Source organism: Empidonax traillii, unplaced genomic scaffold (assembly GCF_003031625.1).
Source record: "Empidonax traillii isolate 1590-97213 ecotype Southwest subspecies unplaced genomic scaffold, ASM303162v1 scaffold1047:size509089, whole genome shotgun sequence".
Lineage (NCBI taxonomy): Eukaryota > Metazoa > Chordata > Aves > Passeriformes > Tyrannidae > Empidonax > Empidonax traillii.
The window spans coordinates 243,190-259,288 of NW_020956240.1; the positions used below are offsets into that span (position 1 = coordinate 243,190).

Here is a 16,099-nt window from a genome sequence, read left to right on the forward strand (position 1 = left end):
ACTGCTGTAGAGTTTTAAAGGTACTGAAGTGGCTGAGTCAGTCTACTGCCTTCCCTCATCTGCACCTGAAATTCTCATTGTTTACAATACTCTTTCTGATTTTATTAAGAAACAGATGCCCTCAGAAATATTGTTTAAATGAGACACATTGGGTTATTCTGGCAAAATGGTTCTGAATTGAAACTGTATTTCTAACTCTCCAACAACAGACTTGGTTTTGATGTTTTAAGTCTAAATCACCTTAACTGGTAAAGATTCTTGCTAACCTGTGTTTCCCCATACCAAACCAAAGCAGTTAATCCTGTTTCTGAAAGTCTGCACAAACCATGACACCAAAAAACTCAAGGTTTTACTGTGTCAAAGTGTCACTGGGGACTTGCACCATTACACCACACATGTACTAAACTGTTGACAAAGTTGTCTGGAAGGTAAGACATTTTCAGGCTTTTTCTGTCCTAATCTCTTTCAACAATGTGGGGATAAGCGGCAGAGGAGCAGTCTGCTGACTGTGAAAACTGAAGCCTTCTTCCTCTCCAAGAGAACACCAACACACCCATTTTACTTCCACGGTACCAGGTAAATGAAAAAAACAAAAACAGTCTTTCTCCAAACACAGCTTCTCTTTGTTAAGGAAGGTTTCCAGTGTTTCCCCTATCACTTCTCCTTTATCCAACTACTGCAGCAGACCTGAAAAGAAACTGTAAGATAATCTTTTCTCTAAGTAGTCAACAGCAAGAAATGATGTCCAGTAGATTTGGCACCACAGTAGTAGCGATGTTAATAGATTTAGCCCATCTTTGTTCATCAGCTCCTACAGATGGAAATATAGCCTCTGTTGACATTATAACCTATTGGAGAGACACACATACCAGAGCTGTGTCCATCTCTGACCTCTTGTGCAGCTGCACACTAATTCAAGACAGGCTGCAATAGATTGGTTTTAGGGCCTAAATGCTTCTCTCTCTTCCCTTCTTCATCCTGCTAATGGTGCAACATATTCTGTACCACAAGACAGCACTACATTTATTACATTGTGAAAAATCAACAGTTCTTTTATTCCTTTATTTCCTTTTTGCCTTTCAAGAATGTACAACAGTATTTTGCTAATTAGCATGTAAAAGGAACTTAATCAGTGTTTTTCATTGATGACCACCATTTCAGTTTGCTTCTGTCCAAAGTCTTCAAGATCTCTGCATCTTTTCCTCTTGTGTGACTGCAAACCAATTTACACCCTCAGAATCTCCCCACACAGACATATCCTTCAGCTAAAAGATATTGATAAAGAATCCAAGTCTAGTTAAATTTATTGTACTTTCACCCCCTGCAATCCTGTTTACCTAGACAGCACATCTGGTGACAGAGGAAGGTGAGTTCCCTTCCCAAAGGAACAAGCACAGTCCACAATATAATATGCAACACAGCACCTACACCTCTCCAAACCTTATTTTCAGCCCCAGACTCTCACCTCATTCCCACTGCCACCTTTAAATGCAAGAGATCAGATATGAGGGGTTGTTCTAGCCAAACTAAGGTCATCAACATTTCAGACAGGATCTGAAATAACATGAGTTTGTAGCCTTCCAAGAAGGCTCAATACAGAGAGGTTGGCAAAAGCTACACAAAGTCTGCAGTTCCTGACTTGCAGCCTCATCACCATGCTCAGACTCCCTTGTTCTAACTGCACTAGATAGAAAGAAGATATCATCTGTTCAATGATGTATTTCTTCCTTTTTCACTCCTCTTCCCTCTCTCTACTCGAGAAGTCAGGAGCTTTCACGTGTGCTCCACAGTAGGAGCAGAAACAGAAGGAAATTATAAGCCCAGAGTGAGAGAGAGGCTGCATGCACTCAGACTATTTCTTGGATAGCAAAAAGGCATGTCTACAAGCCCAGGTTAAGTTACTACAAGTTTTTTAAAGCTTACTGAAACAGTCCCACATTTGGCTGCAAAAAACCTGCTGTGATCCTGTTCTCTGAGGTATCACAATCAATTACGTGCATTGTCTCACAGAGATAAGGCTTTCGGGCCTGCCAGTGCAAAATTTAATGTCACTTATACTGACAAGAAATACTTGCTCCGCAGATGAAAAACAGCAGTACAAAGCCATCAGCCAGTGCAGCCTGCCAGAAAACCCTGATGAGCAAAATACAAGGGGGCACAGGCATAAGGCACCACTGAAACGGCCCTCAAATAGGAGCAGTATTCAGTGCAAATGTCTGAAGCCGAGTTATTTAGCCCTGCTGAAAGGCAGAACACGTCACCTCCAGCTTGGGGCTATCACCGGGTTGCTATGCCACCCTTGAGATCCAAGCCAGTATTTTGGCTGGTTATCACAGCGCAGTGAGGATCCCTGGCAGCAGCTCAAGGCTCCACTGCATGGTGCACACACACAATTAGAACTGCAAGCACAAAAGAGAGAGCTGGATTGATGCTTTTCAGCTGGTGAGTGTTGGTTTTAATAATTTTTTTCGTCCAAAACAGAAAACATTATCTACCATTCCAAAATGGCTTAGGGCTCATTCCAACAACAAACACACTTTCCTGCAGCAGTTAAACACTGCTAACTTAAGCTTAAAAGTCAGCCCTGGGTAGATCCAAATCCAACTTTTCACTTTGAGGGGAAGAAAAACACTAACTACTGGATTCTCATCTTGCTGGTGCTAAGTATCACAGATTTCCAGAAACCTGCCTGTAATTATGATCAGGAGTAAGATCAAGTCCACAGTATCAGCTTCTTGCCTGCTTTTGTGCCTTGTGATGAGGACTAGAAAGAAGTGGTCAATTTATGCAGAGGTGCACAGAAGTTGGGAACAGACATTTCCATATGCTTTCCCTGTCTCTATACAGTCCTCCCCTCAACACACTTCACTTCTTTTCCCCTTTCCTCCTCCTGTGGATATGAGCTCAGACCAGCAGCTCCTGTCACAGCCAGCAGCCACAGAGATGCAGTGCGGTACACAAACAGCTATTCTGGGTTTGGTCAAAAGCTAACCTGTGCATGCAAAGTCAAAAGCAGGAATGAGCTTAGCACAAATAGCTCTGCTTCCTCCACTCCCAAACACAAACAACACGTACAGCTCTAACTACACTTTTTAAAAAATATTTTAAAAACCCCCACAAATTCAAAATTCAGTAATACAACCTTTTTTTTTTCCCCACTCTCTTGTAATCTCACAGATTAACCTTTAAAGCTTTAGCCAGCCTAAGCTGGGCTGCTATTTATATATTACACATCATAGGTGTCAGTATAATACATGATAGAACAAAGAAACAGAGAACGGGTGGTAAAAATCCACGCAGTTCCTCCTGCATGCTGTGGTGACACCTCCTCTTCCAGAAAGACTAAAATATAAACAAGCCATGCAACATGTTCTGGGGGTCACAGTTCAGGTCATTTCCTTCTTGTACTCTGACTTGCTGAACTGAAAAGGGTTCTGTCAACCTGCAGGAACAGAGCATCATGGTTTTGAGTTGTTTTGATTCTTCACCTCCTCTTAACAAAGACACGGACATACTACACAATGCTTGAGAAAACAGAAAATTATTACAAAGATATGCATCCCAGTACAACATCAGCTACTCATTCACACCCACTGTTCTTTGTCCATGAGTGCCTGCAGAGTCAGAGGCTCGAGGTCAAACAAGCAATCCTTAAGTTTCCCAGACAAAAAAGATGGGAAAATGTAGAAGGAGAAATGGCTGGAAATAGGTTAGTCAGGTTTCAAAACAGTTCCATTACAAACCATATCCGGTTCAGGTTTTTCCTCCAGGAACCATGATCAATCCAAATAAATAAATGTCCAACCTGAGACCTTGATTTGTATTTATTATATGTGCACATTCACTACAGCATTAAGTTCTCCTTTAAAACAAGGCACGCTTTTTGTCTTCTAACAATGTGTAGGATATCTAAAACATCCAGCTCTGGCTGATTTGGAGCTAGTGATTTAACCTCAGCTCTCACAAAAATGGCTGAGAATTACAAAACTAAACCTACCTGTCAGTTTGGGGAAAATAAAGAAAAATCCCAACACAGAAAAAAAAGAAAAACAAACAAACAAACAAACAACAACCAAAGGCGAAAAGACAAAAAGAGGATAGCACACTAAAAAACTTAAACAACACAAACCCCACCAAAACCTACTCATAAGCAAAATAAGGCTCTCAAGGGCAGAGGGAATAATACTGTGTTGCGGTTTTTTGTTGCCTTTTTCTTTTAAGGATAACTGAGAGGGCTGATTTACTAGCTTCTCTACCAACACCTGGAGAATGAAATGCTCCCTGTCTACATCGACAGCAAATCCCAAGTGCATCAGACTATTTTCTCAGTCACAACAGTATAAATCCTGATCTCTACTGGTGTCACAATCTGTCCCTGAATAGACACAGGTGCTTTTTGTATGACTGCTTTTCACAGTAGCACTTGCAAACCCCAGTCACGATAAATCTCACACAGGGTCTGCCAACATCTGATGGCACAGCTCTTCCTACAGTAATTTTTAATGCCTGTATTTTACCGCATCTTAAAAAGCAACAGGTTACATTATCCAGGTTTGTGTGGATTAAGAGGCCCAAAAAATAGGTGTGAACATGCTCTGGGGCAGCATATGAAACTGAAGAGTTTACTTTGCATTTAAATAACATGTAAAGCACGTCTGTAGTCAGAGCCCCAAACATATGTTTGCTGACTTTTGCTGTGTTGCTCCCTGTTTTGCCTCAACGGCCAAAAAAAAAACCAAAACCAAAACAACAAAAAAAACCCCACCCACCTGACACCAAAAAAATCCTAAACCAACAACCAAAAAAACCCCCAAGCCCCCAGTTGTCTGTGATGCAATTCAGCCCATCAGCAAATTCCGCAAGTCAATCTGCTGCGGTGCCAACCAGAGCTCTGGGATTCTCAGGAATGCAGCAAAACAAGTCAGTGAAAAGTGTAAAGCCAAATTAATTCAGAGAGGAAGAAAAATGGAGATAAGTGGTATCACTTACCCTACTCTACTACTAAATTTTGGAAGTTTCTCAGGGCAGGAACCCTGTCAGCTCAAAAGAAATTTGCAGGACACCAGCAGTTTGAGCAGCTTCTCTGATAACTTTAATGCCTTAGATTTCACATTGCTTTTGGATCATGAAAATTAATCAGCATACACAACTTAAGTGCTAACTACCCTAAGAAAACCAATCCCAAACTGACAGTGCCAAACTGGAAAATCCTGAATATTGTAAACGCTACAGCTACTTTCAAAAGTCTTCTTTATACACAGCTTTGTTTTCTCAGCACTAAAGATCAAATTCATTATTTACAGTAACAACAAAACCACCCATAAAAAAAGCTCTAATAAGCAGCTTTATAACTGGAAGAATGCTTTGTAGACACAAGATGTTTTTGAGCTCACAAAGAACTGTTGTAAAGGTTGCATCAGAGCCTGTATCTGAAGACTTTTAGTGCTTAGTTTTTCCTGAATTCACATTTAAAATCAAAACCACCACATACAACATCAAAACAGAGCACATCCTGAGGACTGACTGCTATGAGGTACACAGGGCATAGTAGAAAACTGTAGACCTCAAGAACGTTTTAACAAAGTACGTGGAGTCATGACATCTTTTCTGAATGGGAAAGGTTGCCAGTGAGTCTAAACGTGTTTAAAAAACAAACAAACAAACAAAAAAAAAAAACAACCACAAACAAAACAAAAACCAAGCCATTGTTTGTAAGGCAGTAAGTTTTCCAAGGGGAACAAAGATGAGGGTGTATCCGACTTCAGCATTTAGAGTATCATTAATTGTGTTTATTTAAACAAAGCTGAAATCAAATTCATAATAAAAACCCAGGACAAAGAAGCAGGCCAAAAGATGTAAAACCAGAACTGGAATTCCTCACAGATCAACTGTTAGTTGCTGTAACAAAAGCCAGCTCCTTACAGAAAAGTTTGCACGTGCTCGTTTATGCATTTCTGTGCATACAACAGTCTGTACTGCAGTGCAAACTTCTAGTGCGTATTCATCCTATAGTGGAGTCCATAGCCCTGAATTATGCACTTTACTTTCCTTACCTATGCAAGAGGAAAGCTAATTATATCTGATGGTAATCTTCAATGGCCATCTGTCTGTGAGCAAAGCTGCCTATATTAGTCAGTATGGCATGCTGGGAAAGCTTCTACGCTTTTCTCAGTGCCACACAGAAACACTATTTACAACTTTGAGACTTCAATCCTCACTGAAGGTTAAACACAACCCACTTCCTCCTCAAATCTGACTACTGATGTATTACTCTTTTTCTTGTTTTTTCCTCTTCTTTTTTTCTGAAAAGGACAGTCATGCCTAAAACTGAGGGGAGTAAAAGACGCATGTCACCCCATCCACACATCCTCATTCGGGGTCTCACATCCTCCTGTGCTGCAGTTGCCAAAATGCCTCCAAGCCCAGCTCAGAGCAATGAGGCACAGGCAGGAAACTAAGGGTAGGCTGCAGACATGCAGCCTAATCTCTGCTGCAGTGATGACTTCACATGGTACCTCTGGCTACACATCATCAGCTCCCTCCACCAGTTTGCTTTGTTCCTTTGTAAGCCAAGTCTGGTTTGCTGTCGGTGTAACAGAGCATCTGTTTCTTGCTGTTTGATTCCCAGTTTCAACAGTCCTTAAAAATGCTACAGCAAAACAAAGAGGAGTTTTTTCAGGACTGCAGTATTTTTAAATGGATTATCCATCCTCCTCTACCCGCTCTTTGTTGAGCATTGCATATGCTCAGGGCTGCATGCAAGAGTAACCAGTAAACCCTGAGACAAGACAGGGCTCACCTCCCTTCGTGAGTCACGGCAGGGCAACGGACCTCGTGACACAGATCTGCTCTTCCATAACCGAAGTGGCCCATGCTGCAGCAGTGATAAAACACCAAGTCTGGTATTTGCTTCAGCACAAAACTTGGAAGTCCTCTAAAGCAAGATGCGCTGTAAGCTGCACCTGCTGTGTTGCCTGTTGACATCTCTTCCTTGCTACCCTGACCACGCCAAATCCAGCTCAGCCTCCAGGATCATGATGTCCTATCAGATTGCTATTCATGCCGCAGACGTTGCAGAACTCCATTAGAGCATGAAATACCATTCAGTAAAGGGCTTTTTGTTCTGTTCCATCACATGTGCTCTCAGTATGAAATCAGATTTCTGCAATCACACCCTGGATACGTGCGTGCATGTCCCTTCTTTCCTTTCCTGCAGAACTTTTGAACCCCTTTGGCTAATTTCGGTCAAATTTGAGAGGAGATCAGCAATTTATTGTGTTTGAGACCTCTACAAGTTTTGCAAAAATAAACACCCTGCTGGGTAGAATAAAGAAATCCTGTAAGCTCATTTTTTGTTAAGGATCAGAAAATACATGCAGGAAAATATCAGAAATCCATTTTCATTATACCTTGTCACACAGCTGTGTGACAGAGACATAAGAGCCTCTAGCCATTGGGGAAAAAAAAAAAAGTGCTAAACTTTTTTAAAGCCTTGCACAACCATGTAAGTATCCAAACTTCCCAAAGTGGTTGTATGATGCTCAACATTTTAAATATCCTTTTCAGTTAATTAACAGATAGTTCTGACTTCAATCACATGGCTTCAAAAGAAGTTATTCCAACACTAGTCAGTATTTATTACAGGAAATATTCTCTGTGAAATGGAATGAGATTATATTATAATTCACTTTACAGTTCTTTCTGAAATAAGAGTTTCAATTTAGGTTAGAAATCTTTAGCACAAAACCTAAGGTTTGAGGCTAAGCCATCTAAGAACCAATGTTACAAGTTGAAAACAAATTATGGTGTGCCATTTGCGCAAAAGAGCAAATTAAAATAACTACGCAAATTGTTGCAATGAAAATGAAGTAAGAGTACTTCCTTAACATGTATTGCAAGAAAAGGCAGTCAATCTTGAGAAACAGTACAAATGGTATTTACATTAATCAGTATTCTAATCATCTGGCTACTCAAAACCCAGTTTATGCTCCTGGCCTGTGTCCATAGCACAAGATGAGCATTGAAGGCACAAGGAATGCTCTGCTATGTCAGACCAGTGTCCATCCAGCCCAGTTCTGTCTCCAGTAGTGACAGTGGGAGATATTCTTTAGAGACAGCATGTTATGGACATTTTTTGTTTCATTCCCCTCCTCCACACATTCGCCCTGCAGCACCTACAATTGTTTAGTACAAGAGTTGGAGGACACCATTCCTGCCTACCCCTTTTTAGCATCCCTTTATGGACCTACCAATGTGGAAGAAGGGCACAAAAAAAGACAGGAAACCCACAAAAGGAGACTGAAGTGGTTCTGCTACATCAGAGTTGCTGAACCATGGGGTACTTCACTACAGACACAGGCCTAGGGTCCTCAACTTTCTGAGACTGGAGAATTAAAACTGCCATTGGGGGGAGCAGAATGTGTTGAAGGACAGGCTTACATAACCTTCCAGATTCTCAGCTGAGGCAAGTAACAGTCACCACGCCTCATCAAATAGTGCAAAACATTTGGGCAAGCAGAGCTAGCTGTAGTCTTCCCTTAACTGTTTCCAGCAAAAAAAACTCCAGGCTTTTCCCAGACAATCAAATGAGAAGGTAGTAACTTGTCTACACAAGGGGCACGATCAAGACGAGCTACTACACGCTAGCAAGACTCATGCACATTCAGCAATCTGGACAAATCCTAACTCGTTCTCGTGCTTCACCAAGTAGATTTAATATTTGGCTCCATTTAATCTTGTGCAAATGTTGTGTTCAAACAAACCCTACAGCCTATCTCCCATCTACACCACTAAACTCCTCCTGGTCTCAGTCCCACAGAGGACTTCAGACTACCTGAAGCACTGAAAAGACTGATGTGGTAACATTTCCAGGGTGCTCAGATGTGACACTGGCAGAGGACATGGACTGGCAGGTTCCAGAACTTCAAAGAAAACAGGAAATACCTAGTTTAACTGCCAGATGGTAAATGAGGTTTCATTCAGCAACAACAGCTCCTGGGCAGCAAACATCTTCCTCTCTCTTCACTGCAGTGAGAAAAACCCACAGGTTCCTTCCCCACACTGTCCCTTGTGCTATGCCAGGGTGCTGTTAGCTCCTTTCCCTAGACAGATAATTTCTCCTACATAGGTCACTGCAGAACTGAAAAACCCTGTCAGCACTCCACACCTACAAAATTAGCTGCCCAGGAGGGACCTACATTAACCACGGGGGGGGGAAAAAAATGGTAAAAACATAACTTCAACTCCTTTCTTATCCTGAGAAAGAGGCTCCTCCCCCATCCCACATGCGATTTCATTTGTATTTCACATGTGCACATTTTGTACCATTAAATGGCCATCACATAAGTGTATTTCCTCTCCCAAGACTGGGTAAGCTGATGACATGCCCCTCACACAGTTCTCATTTCACTTCCAGCCAAGGACCATGAAGAGCAGGAACAGAAAGCAGTGTCTGGATACTGCTGTGCAGGGTTAGTCTGCAGATCCAGTCTAACAAAGAACTCCTCTGAGCTCTGCAGCAGCTAATCCTTGTTTTGGTGTTTCCAACCTGTACCCACGAGGGCTAGAAACTGTTCTTTTAAAAGTGAGTTGAACAGTCAGTGGAAATCTAAGACTGCTAGCCACACACCTCACAAATAAGGTTTCCTACTGGCTAGTGGCCCAAAAGAAAGCAATATTCCTGCTAGGGGAATGGAAACTTGGACTTCAAATCAACAGATGTTAGGAGCTTTAATGATTAAGACTGACCTTCATTTTATTCCTGCTGCTCTTTAAACCAGTTCCATGGTTGCTCCATTCCTGCCCTCCTAACAGAAGGGAGGATTAGCTTTGTGGCTCCTGAATTTTTCAGCCTTCCCTTCTCAGCCAGGGCAAGCAGGGAGTATTCAAGTCCTTGCCTTGCCTCTCCTGACTCCCCACTTACACTGGAATGCAAAGAACAGCTCCAGCACACCATGCTGCTGTAGGGGCTGAGAGGAGGTAACACACAACAGTTACTCACAAACTCTGGGTATTACCAGGGGGGACACACAGTTTGCTCACTCTGTGATAGAGCTGAAAAAGGTCTTTCCTCTTGAGATACCAAGGCTTCGCTTTTGCCTTCAAGACAAAGGATAACCAACTTGGAGCACTGAAGAGTCAATCTACCTGAACAAAATGAACTTTAGAAGGAACATGGTATTTTCAGATGACAGGTACAGAATGCAGCAACAAGCACTGCTGCAAAATATTTTACCACGTTCTGCACCTGCATTTTTTTCTGCCCATTTTTCAAGAGACAGTGGTACTGCATGAAAACTACATGGTACCTCTTTTTGCTTCACAGTCCATATTAGCTAACACTGCCCATCAACCTCTCTGTACAGATAGCAGCTACTGGTACCAGTGATGAATACACTGAACTGCAAAGTGGGAACAGGTTAATTTCTACACACTACTGAAAGGTGACTTATAAAGGAAACAACAGCCTGCACATCATATTTTCCTCCCAACCTTAATAAACATCAAGAAAAGCTGAAGTTTTAGGCTCTTCTATAGAAGTAGGATAAAGATTTGACACTTTAGAAGTTCACACAACAAATAATACATAAAAGTAGCTTTATTTTCATTTCCTTTGAAGGCTATGAATATGTATAAAAGTGATCACATGAAACACAGCAAAACTAGAAGAAACTCGATTAACAGGGAAGTTCAGGGGGTTTTTATTCTCTTCTTGGTATTTTGAGTAATTAAATGGTAGAAAACAGGCTATGAAAAGAAATCCCATACATTCAGTTACCTCATAAATTAGTTTCCCAGTATTATTTACTAACTTCTCTATAAAGCTAAAGAAACTGATAAACAAATTATTCAAATGAATTACAAATTAGATTTCATTAAGTCTGATAAATTAAACTCCTCTGCAACACACATTTCAACCAATTTAGCTAAAATAGTGCAAACACCTGTAAGGAAAGATGTCTGTAGAAAGAGGTATTCCAACTAACCTTGAGACCATTCCTAAACTGCACTTAACTAGGTAGACAGAGTATCTCACATCACACATACAGTAAAAACAACCTTCCGTGCTTATAAGTAAAACAACCTTAATGTTAACATATAAAGACAAACCAACATCCTGTGCTACAGCTCAATCTATACTGAGACGGAAAAAAATACAGCCTTTCCTCAGAAGCACTTTCGAGTCAACGGTATAGACTGTCTTGTGGAGACCCATGGTGGTCTCTCAAGTTTTCTCTTCAAAGGATCCATTTGATGGCATTCTCTTCCAGGCCAAAATATCCTAGGGATTGGTTCAGAGACCACGGAGCAATAAGCAAGAAGCAGAAAACCACACATTAGCCAAAGCAGGTTTATGAGAACTTTTCCAAACCTGTTACGGGAGGATGGATCAAATCTTTATGAAGAGGCACTAATCATGGTGTGCCCAGAAACTAACAAAAGAAATAAGCCTGAGATAAAAGCATTAATGGCACAAACAAGCTGTTGTAAGAATGATCCAAAAACGATCACGCAAGGAGAAAGCAATCATGGCAAATCCTCTAAAACTGTCTCTGCTGGTAAGCTATCAAGAGTCTGAGAAGATGGTGAAGGAGAAGCATCTCCAGAACTTCCCACTGCAAATATGACCCTTCACCACGTCAGTATGTCCCTCCTCAGGGAGCAAACTCCCCTTCTAATTGCTCAAGTCATTATTTAGCAGGGCACACGGTACACATCAACATAATGTCTCGCCAATCATCTTGTCTACTGTAACACCTATTTCCCCACCAGTTTGTAAGTCAGGACTTGTGATCGTTCTGCCAACTTCCAGGTTTTACTCTCCCGAATATACACTCTGCAGCTGCTCCCATGGGCACTGCCCCAACTAGCAATTGCTTCCACAGAGCATCATTTCTACATCCCACAAAAAGAGGTCATCTAAAGCCAGGATGACCTTCAAGGAGCCCATGAGGCCTATCAGCTTTTAATTCTGCTGCTTTAATCAAGAGTCATAAGCTTAAAAAATAATTTAATGGACTGCTTCAGTTCAGTGGAGGTAGATGTACTAAAGAAGCAGGTAGTGCATCAAGTTGGGAAAAAAGATCCATAGATTATTTCATGTAGGTGGGAAGAAGACAAACATACAGCTGGTGCAACCCTACATATGAAAGGAACATTGTTTTACATTCATAAATATCACTTCTGAGACTAATCATATAAGAGTACTGCTTGTTAATGGGTAGGAAGCCCTGCTCCATATATATTTCCCTGTACTTTAATTTACTGTGAATTTAGTTTTTTGAGTTTAGGTGTGACCATGGCACACTCTACTACCATGGCACTCTACACAAGAGATACTTTTATGTATGACATTTTTACATAGTTCAGCTATAATACAATTAACAGGTTAAAACAAGCAATCTCATCCCATCACAAAGTTTATCCTTTTCTTAATAGTTCTGCAACCAAATTGTCTCCAAGAATAGCTCAGTATAACGTGGGTGAAGAAGAGACAGACAAAAACGGAAGAAACCAGGACAGAAAGTTTCAGCTGGGTAACAAGAACACAACAGCCACGAATCCCAATAGATCAGCTGTTCATCTCCCTGTAAATTTTAATTTGATAAAGGACAGCAGGACTGATCTCACAGCTTGCTGTAACTAAAATAGAAACACCACCCCGACTGCCAAATAATCATCCAAATACTTAAAAAAAAAAAAAAAAAAAAAAAAAAAAAAAAAAAAAAAAAAAAAAAAAAAAAAAAAAAAAAAAAAAAAAAAAAAAAAAAAAAAAAAAAAAAAAAAAAAAGGCAGAGGACATAAAACTTCCAGGGTTTGTTTCTTCCCTAAACTACAAGTAATGGATTTGCATAGCTTAAAGCCGAGTCGGCCCACAAAGCCATTGTTCCTTCCCCGAGGCCTTCGGTATTTCCAAGGGTACCCTCGCCAGAAGCAACCCTTTATCCGAACTTGCCTGACCAGCAGCCATGGCAACACGGTGGGATTACCCGACCCAAGCTTGGCAGGAGCCGCCAATCTCCCCTCAAATTTTACTTACGGACCGCCGCCAGCAGCGCCGAAAGGCTCCCCCTCCGCGGGGCTGTCCTGCCCGCATGAGCCCGCTCTCCCCCAGCCCAGCCCTGCCCTGCCCACCCCGGGAGCTCCGGGCCCCGCCACCCCTTACTCTCCCGCCCCCGGGCTCGCCTCCCGCCGCGACCCGCGGGGGGCCCCGCGGCGGCTCCTCCCGCCGCTCCGGCCTGCGAGCGGGGCTGCTCCGGGAGGCCGGGACAGGCGGGCGGCTCCCGCGCCCCGCGCACGGCGGGACCAGCCGGGGAAACGCGGCCCTTGTTCCCCTCTCCCACGGCCCTCCACAGCAACCTACCTGTGTGTGCGGAGGCGCTCGGCCGCCCGGCGGACCCTCCCCCGCCGCCCGCCGGCTGGCCCCGCTCCGGCCGGGGGCGACTCCCGGCCCCGCATGCGGCCCCGGGCAGCGCTTCAGCCCGGCCTCGCCCGCCCGCGGCATCAAGCGTATCCGAGCGCCGCCGGGAAGGCGGGGGGCGGCGGCGCTCCGGCTTCTTTCGGGTTCATCCCCACCGGGAACCGGCTCCCTGCTGCGCCGCGGTGTTAGAATTTTTTAGCTAGAAAGTTCCCAGGAATCTCTGGGAAAGGTCTGGGATGTCTCATCTCACCAGCTCTCAAGCCGATTAAAATTGTATTCTCTTTAAAGGAGGCTTGTAGAGGCAGGCTCCATCCCTCTGGAAATTCAATTCAATTCCTTGAATGCTTTCACCGAGGAACACGCTGATGTATCGGAATAGCCAGCTCTGCCTTTGAATACGCGGTAATTTACATTGAATAGCAATCTGTTGGCAGCTGCTGCCACCCAGTATTCACCTGAAGAAGGTTTTAAAATTAGAAGCATGCATATAGAGTCTACACGAGGTTAAAACAGGAAGCTTTCTCGTCTGAAATGACGCGCGAGCCTGGTGAGAAGAGCTTAGAATGGTTAAAGCTGGGAGAGACCCCCGAGTTCCATTCGCGTCCAACCGTCGGAAGTCTCACAACCACCATCATATGTCCTACAAACTCGGGAACAAGCACTGCCAGCGCACCCAATCCTATGGGTTCATACACGATCCAAACACCCTCTCAGCCTCTGCAAGGATTTACTTTATAAAGCAGGAGTATTCACTTACCGGTTGTCAACAGAGCAGGTATTTTATCTTTGAATGATCCCAGAGAAGAGGGCAGAGCTCGGTGCTTCTGTTCAGGGCCGCCCTGGCTGCTTCTGCAGCCTCTGGCAGCTCCAGCCCGGTTCCCACATGGTGGTGCTTACGACAGGGCTGAAGAGGAGGGCTCGTTCAGCTGAGCCCCATCTGGAAACGAAAACGTAGGAGGAAGCACGTTGTGCGTTTAGACAGAAATATTACTTGGCTCGAGCCTGCTCAAATTCTTCCTCCGTTTATACCAATACCTTCCAGGGGGTGGAGAGACTCACGCGAAAAAAAAAAAAATAAAGCGCTGCTATCTCTTGCCCTCAGTGGAGAGTTTATCTTCTCTGATCAACTTCTAGGTGGAGCCGCAAACGCGATTCTTCCTCTTTCTCCTCCTCCCTCCGGGCAGCCCGAGAAGGGGGAGTCCCGCAAAGAAAGCAGGGGACAGCGAACCACGCCCTGCACTCTAACACCTCTTCGGCCGCTGGGAATCACCATCTAATTAACCGATTGTCATCGACTGTATGTCGAGGTGTGGGGCAGGGTGAGGCAAGCAAGCTGAAAACCACTGTACCTAGTTCAGGGGCAGGATTCTCCCTCCCCGAGCACCTTTGCCTTCTGCCATCCAGCCTCAGCGAAAGCCTTCAGGGGAAGAACTACCTCCTTGAAGAGCTGCTGCTAGGAGCAAAATGGAGCCCCACACTGTATGATCAACGCAGGAGCGAGTCATGGGACTCCTGGAAAATCTCTCCATAGCTAAGCATCCAACGGTGTGGGGCTGGGCCTTGCTATTTGAAAAGAAAGTTAATAATTCTGCTAGTGATGAAAAAACATCAGTTTGTTGGGAATTCTGTGCTGCATCAATGCTGTATTTTACCTAGAGGAGCGTATCATGCTAGAAAAAAAAATCTGAGGCGTTGTTAATAATTTAATTATTCTCTCCTGTTTTAATCGTTACAATCTTAACCACTTCTAATCAGAAAGTTTTCTATATGATGCTTCAGTGACCTTACAGTATGTTTTTAGCATTGTATCAGAACAAGATGCTTCCTTTCTTGGAAGCACCGCTCATTGTTTTTTATGGCTATCACTGTGAATGACCAGAGGTGGAGTCTATTCTCAGCAGCAGTTTTCTACCGCCTATGAGTACATGTAATAAAAATAACAGATTGAAAGCCTGGGAATTTTATCTATTCTTAAGGGATTATCCCATTCTGTAGTCTGCTGAGGTGGCTTTCAGCATGTTCTGAGCTGGGAACCAAAGTTCAGTCCTCTGTAATTTATCTTCCCTTGAGCTGAAAATATTTTTGTACTTTTCCCTTTTGCCCAAGAGGTTCCCGAGGTCTTCCCTCTTCACATCCCAGCCTTTACAAAACCAAGCTGCTTGCAAGTACATAGGTAAATTACCTGCCTTCTAAAGTTAATTTAATTCTGCTATGCCTTTTGCCTGTTACCTCTCATCTCTTCAGTCCTTACCCTTTGGTTCACCTAAGTATTATAGGCACAAAACTAATTTTTTTTAAAAGTCACTAAGGTTGCACAACAAAAGAGTCAGAAGTCATGAAATACCAGAAGACTGATTATGTGACTTCATCTCAGTCCCCTTGCTTGTACATTTCAGGACAGTCTAAAATTACATAGTCCAGTATTATTTTGTTTCTGGCCTTGCTTTATTTTGCAAGGCCCTGCCTTTGTTTAGTGTACAGGATGGACTTATTCTCAGGATGTGCCAGATTTTTGCAGAGCAAGCTGTTGGGACTATTCACCACAGATGAATGTAGGAAACCTTGAGGAAATGGATGCTATTCCTGCCTCTGTTCCAGACAGGATGCGTGTGCTGCAGCTGCATCTTTAGCGCATGAATTCACGGGCATGAGCTAATACCTGGGTATCGATAACAGTCT

The 16,099-nt window shown here is 43.2% G+C and overlaps 1 protein-coding gene across 5 annotated transcripts in view; it reads right to left on the bottom strand.

The window, feature by feature from the left end:
* ST3GAL6 (ST3 beta-galactoside alpha-2,3-sialyltransferase 6) overlaps positions 1-14,559 on the bottom strand; it is a 137,538-nt gene extending 122,979 nt beyond the window's left edge. For 2 of the 5 annotated variants that reach the window (XM_027904376.1, XM_027904374.1), the window contains exon 1: positions 14,178-14,551. The gene's annotated coding sequence lies outside the window, so the exon portion shown is untranslated. Of the gene's footprint in view, positions 1-14,177 lie in introns of all 5 variants that reach the window. The other 3 variants (XM_027904372.1, XM_027904373.1, XM_027904375.1) reach the window with 3 other exon arrangements.
* Positions 14,560-16,099: the final 1,540 nt, after the last annotated feature.